This window comes from Aegilops tauschii, chromosome 2 (assembly GCF_002575655.3).
Source record: "Aegilops tauschii subsp. strangulata cultivar AL8/78 chromosome 2, Aet v6.0, whole genome shotgun sequence".
Taxonomy (NCBI): domain Eukaryota; kingdom Viridiplantae; phylum Streptophyta; class Magnoliopsida; order Poales; family Poaceae; genus Aegilops; species Aegilops tauschii.
In genome coordinates this window covers 599,661,161-599,669,723 of record NC_053036.3, presented here as the reverse complement: position 1 = coordinate 599,669,723, position 8,563 = coordinate 599,661,161, and the positions used below count along the sequence as shown (strand labels likewise).

Sequence of the window (8,563 nt, the reverse complement as noted above, 5' to 3'; positions counted from 1 at the left end):
CCAGGAGCGAGGCCCATTGGTCCCGGTTCGTCCCACCAACTGGGACCAAAGGAGCCAGACGAACCGGGACCAATGCCCCCACGAGGCCCGGCAGGCCCCTGGCCTCACGAACCGGGACCAGTGCCCCCATGGGTCCCGGTTCTGGACTGAACCGGGACTAATGGGCTGACCCAGCCTGAACCAAAGCCCTCTTTTCTACTAGTGGACTTACATAGGTTATATTTCATGTGAAGTAATGGGCAATGAGAAAAAGTATAGTGAATATCACATGCATATATGTAATAGAACTTCACTATATTTGTACCCTGAAAAATCACGAGCATGACATATGTGTGTAAGTAGGTTACACCCCAACTCCAATCCTCATCCAACTTCACCAATTTTGCTTTGATAATATTGGAATTCACTTTCCTCTTCCATCCGGAAAAAGTTTTCCACAATCACAGCGACGCAGCCAGCTGAAATTCTCTACAAGATCCTCAGCATCACAAATTGCTTGTGATGTCCAAGCGATCCCACTTTCCTGTGACTAATTTTATAGGCATCCATCAAACAAATTTCACAGCTAAATCATCGATGGACAAAGATTTCAAAAGCATGTGTAGAGTACCTTTCACATATGCCCCAGCTATGAAGTCAAAGTCACCCATGGCTGAAATCTTAATCCACGCACCACTAAACTGCACATGAAGCCATTTTCGACAATCAGGAAAAATATACAATGACATATCTTGACAACAAAAGGAAAGCTACAGGCATCCAATGCACGACCATGAAACAAATGGCACTAACTCTACCAAAATCATCTGTCAATTGCATAAACCATCGATGTCATACCACCTTCTTCCACTACCAACAACAGCACAATGTCTTATATGCTCATCAGCAATTGCAATAAGAAAGACTATTGGACAAAATTGTTATCAGGGGACCTCATTGTTGGTTTTCAGGCTGTGATCTACTCTCACTTTTCTCTGAATTTTCTCGCTGAAGAACACAACACACGCACAGGAGGTGGAAGGGAACAGAGAGGAAACGCAGTCACGAGAGAGAGAGTTTTGCGACGCGCTGATCTGCGTCTTTTCTGGGGTTTTCCTTTTATTCCATCGTGCAACTGAAAACAACGGAAAGCTCGCCACGATCCAACTAATGCGCGTGCCATCCCACGAGCTTGAATCGTGCCGAGTCATAAGCTACCAGCTAAGCCTATCAACTAGGAACAAAAAAAGACTAACCACCGCAACGTGAACTCAGCACGTTTCTGGTGAGAGACGATCAGCATGCAAACATCCATCGTGCATATGACCGTCCTTATGTGAATCAAGGAAATAAAGCGAAAAAATCAAGTGCAGATACACTGAGGTTAATATCAACAATCACCTCCTTAACCTTGTAGTATCTGCTCAAGTGTGCGCATCCCAATTCTGTCTCTGAGCTCCAGAGACTTCAGCTTTCCAAGTGGCTTCGTCAACACATCAGCTAGCTGATCAACTGTGCGCACATATTCAACTGCTATGGTTCCATTCTCGACGCATTCACGAACATAATGGTACTTAATATCAATATGTTTGCTCCTTTCGTGGTGCACCGGGTTTTTGCTCAATGCAATAGCCGACTGGTTGTCCACCTTCAGTGTCACCTGATCCGCCTCATCTCCTGTCAGACTTGCAAGCAATCTACTCAGCCACACTGCCTGACAGGCACCCGAAGCAGCAGCAACATACTCTGCTTCACAAGAAGATATCGCAACTACTTTCTGCTTCTGTGATGTCCAACTCACAGGGCTCGAGTTGAGGTAGAATAATACTCCAGAGGTGCTCTTTCGATCGTCCACATCACCACCATGATCACTATCACTGTATCCACACAGCTGCATGGTCATTCCCTCTTCTCTTCCATAGAAACAACCAAGGTTCAAAGTACCTTTTATGTACCGCAGGATGTGCTTAACAGCAGCCAAATGATCTGTAGCAGGCTTCTCCATATACCTGCTAACTATGCCCACTGCATAAGTTATATCAGGACGAGTATGTGTCAGGTACCTCAGGCTCCCAATAATACTGCGATACATTGTTGGATCAACTGGCTTGCAGGTGCTGGACTTGCTCAAGTGCAGCCGGGCTTCCATGGGGGTTTGAGCAGAGTAACAGTCAATCATCCCACTTTTCTCTAAGATCTTGCCCGCATAACTGGATTGATTCAGAAAAATTCCATTTGGCAGTTGCTTCACTTCTATGCCAAGATAATAACTCAGGAGCCCCAAGTCACTCATACTGAACATTTTCTTCATTTGCTCCTTAAATTTTTCTATTTCAGTTGAGCTTGGTCCTATGATTATAAGATCATCCACATATACTCCAACAGCAAGTTTTTCTCTTCTGTACATTGCATGCTCAAGTGGACATTTCTGAAATCCCAAATCAATCAAAGTTCTGTCCAGTTTCTCATTCCATGCTCTAGGCGCTTGCTTTAAGCCATAGAGGGCTTTGTGTAGCTTCAGAACCTTTTGCTCTTGCCCTTTGATCTCAAATCCAGGGGGTTGAGCGACGTACACCTCCTCTTTCAGTTCACCATTCAGAAACGCGGTCTTAACATCCATATGATGTATTTCCCATTTCTGTTGTGCTGCAACTACGATGAGAAGCCGGATTGACTCGAGTCGTGCAACAGGGGCGAACACCTCCTCATAATCTACACCGTGACGCTGAACATAGCCCTTTGCAACCAGTCTTGCTTTATGTTTGATGACCTTGCCATCGGGATCTTTCTTTAGTTTGTAAATCCATTTCAAACCAATTGCTTTCTGTCCCTTTGGCAAGTCAGTGAGTTCCCAGGTTTCATTGCTCTCGATTGACCTGAGTTCTGAGTCCATGGCTTCTCTCCATGCCTCTTCCTTTCTTGCCTCTAATACAGATTCAGGTTCTTCTATACCAAGAAGGCATGTGTCCGGCACAGCTGCAAATGGTGCTTCTTCGATGAGTTCTTCCATGAGGCGATACCTGCGTGGTCCCTCGGTGCTCGTCGGCGTCGAGGCACCGGTCGGAGGTGACACAAACCGAGGTCCAGTAGGTGCTTCATTTCTAGCTGGGGTAACAAAGTCTTCTGGTCTGAGCCCTGCTGCTATTTCTTCATCTGTCAGCTTGTTCTCCTTCAGACTTGTTCTTGTCGGATGGTGAACAGTATGCTTTGGCTGGGCTACATGACAAGCATCATCAAGGTGTACATTATACTGTACTGAGAAAGTCTCCGAGATCCCCTCAGCATCGTCGGTGGTCCATTCCCAGCGTTTGTCCTCCTCGAACACAACATCTCGAGACACACACAGCTTCTTCATGTGTGGGTCGAACAGTCTGTATGCTTTACTATTTGGTTCATACCCAATCAACACCATTTCAATACTCCGGTCGGCCAACTTTGGGAGGTGTTGTCCAACTTTCTTCACATGCCCTATACACCCAAATGTACGAAGGTGCTCGACATTAGGCTTTCGTTTGTATAGGGCCTCATAAGGTGTCATCCCGTGCACGGTTTTTGTTGGTGCACGATTCAGTAGATAGACTGCTGTAGTATTGCCTCACCCCAAAATTGTCCAGGCATTCCCTTGGCTTTCAGAAGGCTTCGAGCCATTCCAACAACAGTCTGATTTCTTCTCTCAACAACGTCGTTCTGTTGTGGAGAGTATGGCGCCGTCAAGTAGTGCTTGATCCCAAGGCCTTCACAGAATTGAGCAAAATTCTTTGACATGAATTCCCCTCCACGATCTGTCCTGAGTGCCATCACCTTCAGATTAAGTTCAACCTCTACTGCTGCTCTTATCTTCTTAACTGCCTCAAGTGCTTCATCTTTGCTTCTGATCAGCACAACCCACATGTACCTTGTGTGGTCATCGACTAGCAGCAGAAAATAATTCTTCCCGGCAAAGGTTGGAGGGGAGATAGGACCACAAAGGTCCCCGTGCAGCAATTGAAGTGCTCGATCTGCTCGGTATGAGGCTTCAGCAGGGAATGGAGCTCTTCTTTGTTTGCCAACCAAGCAGCTCTCACACAAACGATCAATCTGATCAATCATTGGTAAGCCACGCACCATGGCCTCCTTTGCTAGCAGTCTCAAAGCATGAAAGCTTATATGCCCATAGCATGCATGCCACAACCAGGGAACCTCTGAAGTCTTGGACAATAGACAAACTGGGTCAGACTGCTCAATATTCAGTATGTAGAGCCTGTTTGGTGTTCTTCTAACTTTTGCAAGGACCTTTCTCTCTTTATCCAACACAGTCATCAAACCTTCATCGACGGAGTACTTGCAACCAAATTCATCCAGCTGCCCTAGACTGATTATATTACTTTTCAGCTTCGGGATGAAATAAACTTCAGTTAACAGCCGGTGCTCGCCGTTGTGTGCAACAAAGAGAACTGAGCCGCGTCCCTCAATGCCCACAACTGATCCATCTCCGAATCGAACTGAACCGGTGATCTTTCGGTCCAGCTCGGCGAACTTGTCCAGACAGCCTGTCATGTGGTTGCTTGCTCCAGTGTCAAGATACCAAGACTTGTCTGATGACCCTGTCAGTTTCGGCATAACTTTTTCTTCATGCAACATGACCTTGTCTCCTGTGATTTCGGTGTTCTCAACAAGCTCACACACCTCGGTCATGAGCAAGGCTGGATCTTCATCAGTTTGCTTCTGCGCCAGGTTTGCACGCTCACGCTTCGGCTCCGGACAGTCCGAGGCAAAGTGTCCATTCACATCACAGTTAAAACATTTTACTTTTGAGATGTCAAACTTACGATGCTTTTTCTGCTTGCCCTTTCCATTGTTCTGACCGCGATCACCACGGCCTTTGTCCTGCCCACCGCCTTGGCCACCGCTCTGGTCGCCTCCTTTCTTTGCACCAGAGCTGGAGGCCCCGTTGTTGTCGACGAACTTCTTCCCCTTCATAAGGGTTTCCAGCGCGCGGGTCACGAGCATCAACTGCTCGCTGTTGTCGCCACGGCTCTGGTGGCGCCCCCGCTGGTTCTCCTTGAACGCCGTGAGGCGTCCGACGGCCTCCTGCACCGTCATCGTGGTGACGTTGCCCCACTGCTCGATGGTGTTGATGATGTCAGTGAAGCGATCCGGCACGGCGCTGAACAGACGCTCCACCACGGCCTCTTCCCCAAGGATGACGCCAAGGGAGTGGATCTCGCTCACCAGCGTGGTGAGTTTCCTGGCAAATTCCGGGATAGTTTCCCCATCCGCCATGTCGAGGCGATCGAACTGCCTCTTCAGTTGCCGCGCGCGCGCCTTCTTGACGCGATCCTCCCCGACGCGCGCAGATCGGATCATCTCCCACGCCTCTTGCGCGGTTTCGCAGTCCGCAACCTGCAGCATAACATGATCCGGGACGGATTGGGAGAGCGCCGCGAAAGCCCCCTCGTCCGCTGCTTGGTCGTACTCACCGGAGCCGTCAATCGCCGACCAGACGCGGAGCGCCTTCATCAGCACTTTCATCTTGATGGCCCATAGAGAGTAGTTCGTGTCCGTCAGCATAGGATACTGCACAGGCACATTGGTGGCTCTCGACGGAGCAGCCAGCACCACGGCACCATCACCGTCGCCTGTGGTCGACCTCCTGGCCGCCGGCGGCGTGTACTTTCCGCCACCGCTGCCGCTGCTCTTCCCGTCGCTTTTCTTAGGAGACGTATCCCCCATCGCCGCCGCCAAACCTCCTCCGATCACCGCCGCCAAACGCCCAAGGTCCTAAACCTAAAGCTCTGATACCAATTGTTGGTTTTCAGGCTGTGATCTACTCTCACTTTTCTCTGAATTTTCTCGCTGAAGAACACAACACACGCACAGGAGGTGGAAGGGAACAGAGAGGAAACGCAGTCACGAGAGAGAGAGTTTTGCGACGCGCTGATCTGCGTCTTTTCTGGGGTTTTCCTTTTATTCCATCGTGCAACTGAAAACAACGGAAAGCTCGCCACGATCCAACTAATGCGCGTGCCATCCCACGAGCTTGAATCGTGCCGAGTCATAAGCTACCAGCTAAGCCTATCAACTAGGAACAAAAAAAGACTAACCACCGCAACGTGAACTCAGCACGTTTCTGGTGAGAGACGATCAGCATGCAAACATCCATCGTGCATATGACTGTCCTTATGTGAATCAAGGAAATAAAGCGAAAAAATCAAGTGCAGATACACTGAGGTTAATATCAACACTCATGGGTGTACTAAGATGAAGAAATTCAATAGAAAAATATCAAACATAACAGTCTTCCACAATCCATAAGCACAAACTAAATAAAAGGCTGGTTTCACAGTAGACCAAGACAACTGGTTAAATGCACATGGACGAAAGAAATACAATGCGACCAAGGTTGCTAGTAACAAGAGAGCGACTACAGTGGCAAGTGAAATGTTGCATACAAATTAAGTATAAGCCCATCTAAGCAGCTTCTCATTGCGGTATACAGTTGATGGAGTATACGGCTTCATATATGGTTTCTAATTGATTGTTCTCCATATTACAACTTCTCATTGTCATATATGGCTCCTCATTCCAATCGATTGTGCTCCAAACAGAGATGCACCAGCGAGAGAGACTTCAAGTAGACATTGATTTGTACAAAGCCTTTCAAGTAGACATTAATTTGTACAAGGCCTACAGACGAAGAATGCAAATTGATGAACTCAGCTGGTTTTGGCGGTAAGAGCTCATTGTTGGAGAAAGAGGCAACACAATAAAAAAATACATAATGTAATAAACCTTTACACAAAGGAAAGAAAGGAACATAGCAGGGTGAAGAGGTAAGTAAATATCATATTATAACTTATTTTAGACATATTGCACTAACATCTTACCTGGTTGTGTTAACTGTCACTTGACGCCTTTGAAGCATGATAGGCGACAAAGCCTAGTTCCTGAGAAGGTAACTGCAGGAATATAATTTCAATAATCATTACACTGGCCCAGAAATCGGGAACACCACACCACTGCCACAACAGATACTGATTAAGGCTCAAACTGAAATTTGACGTCCACACTAAGTCAAATGGGAGGTGGATTCTAATCAATTGAGAAAGTTTAAACTGCCGAATGAACCCAAGTATTTCAGAGTTCATGCTGACAATTTACATATTAGATAGATGAAACACCAAGCCATAGTTGGCATATTAGATGATTTCTACGAGTCAAGTCTTCAGGTGATATCCACATCCACAAGAGTCGCGTCTGAGGTCGCAATACACCACACTAAGTTACTACTGACTCAAACTTCTGAAGATACATGTGCACAAACCCATCTCTTGCTAGCTAATTCAGCATCATTAACTTCACGCCTCAGAACTTGTGGGCCTGTTACTGGATGGTTTAAGCCAGATCAGGAGGAAGACAAACCAGAAGATTTCTGATTGCCGCATCGCAGACATCTACCCGAGCCACATCTCGCCGGAATCACGCCCATGCCCTCCCTCCAATACTCCTAACCAAAGAAGGGAAGCAGCCTTATTCGGAAGAATTCCTCACGAAAAGAAGGGAAGAGAAGGGAGGCAAAGGGCCCAGAGATGACCGACTTACGCTTAGACGATGGAGGTAGCGCAACCGCGGCGGCGGTGCCGGAGAAGCTCGTGGCCCGCCGACGATGATAAGCGTCTACGCATGCTCGACGGCAGGTGCTCCCCGAAGGCCGCCCGCCGCGCCTCTCATCTGTAGCGCCTCGCGCGGAGCCACACCCAAGGCCTGTGGGAGAGAGGAGGAGGCCCGGTGGCGGAGATCGAAAGCCAGAGGAGGGGCGTGGAAGGAGACGAGGAAGGAGAGGAGGTGGTGGCGGCGAGAGGAGGGTCCCGACTCACAAGGAGACCCTGGTTAGGTCACGGTTATTTCGATCGCTATATACTTTATCCTGATTTTTTTCCTACTTATCGTGGGAAGGTGTTGCCTGCGAGAGTACTCTACCTGCGACAGTAAAATCTTTCACGTGGCATAGCCCAGAGGACGCCCCTTCCGCGACTGTTAAAGGGTTTAATATTGTCCTAAAAACAGTTTTTCATTGCAATAAATATGTTCTTACAAGACTTCGTTTACTGTATAAAATTATCTCTCTACAATTGCCAAACAAAATTATAGTTGCTTCTGTTAGCTTTTTTATTTTCAAATTTTATACCATTTTCCATGCCATAAATAGTCTGGCATTTTGAGGTGGGATGGCAATTTCTACGCATGTTGAATGGCAATTTTAGTTTCACACAGATGGCAAATTCCTGCTTGTGTGTGAATGTTCAATTTAGGTTTACACGTACAACAAATTAGGAGAATTCATATCATTTTTTTGTTTTCTAAACATGGTAAATTTTAATTATTTCACAATGCCCGCATGGCAAAACTATGAAATTTTAAACTTGTCACATGGTGTCGGTACTGTGACCATTGGGTTCACGAACCCAACTGCGCAGGGACCACGGTCGCCTCCTGGTCAAAACCAAGAAGATGAAGGAGCTCTCCACCAACAAAAAACTACCTCCACCACTCTGTGGTGGTATGCAGATCTTGGTCAAGATCATCATCAACAAACATCTTCAAG

The 8,563-nt window shown here is 47.2% G+C and overlaps 1 long non-coding RNA gene across 2 annotated transcripts; it reads right to left on the bottom strand.

The window, feature by feature from the left end:
- Positions 1-221: 221 nt before the first annotated feature.
- LOC109775708 (uncharacterized) lies at positions 222-7,832 on the bottom strand. Of its 2 annotated transcripts, XR_012203425.1 has the most exons (5): positions 7,561-7,832; positions 7,381-7,465; positions 6,846-6,917; positions 611-680; positions 222-529 (listed from the first exon to the last, which is right to left on the bottom strand). It is a non-coding gene; the product is annotated as an uncharacterized lncRNA (long non-coding RNA). The 2 variants fall into 2 exon arrangements; XR_002235862.4 differs by lacking the exons at positions 222-529; positions 611-680 and adding an exon at positions 6,234-6,645.
- Positions 7,833-8,563: the final 731 nt, after the last annotated feature.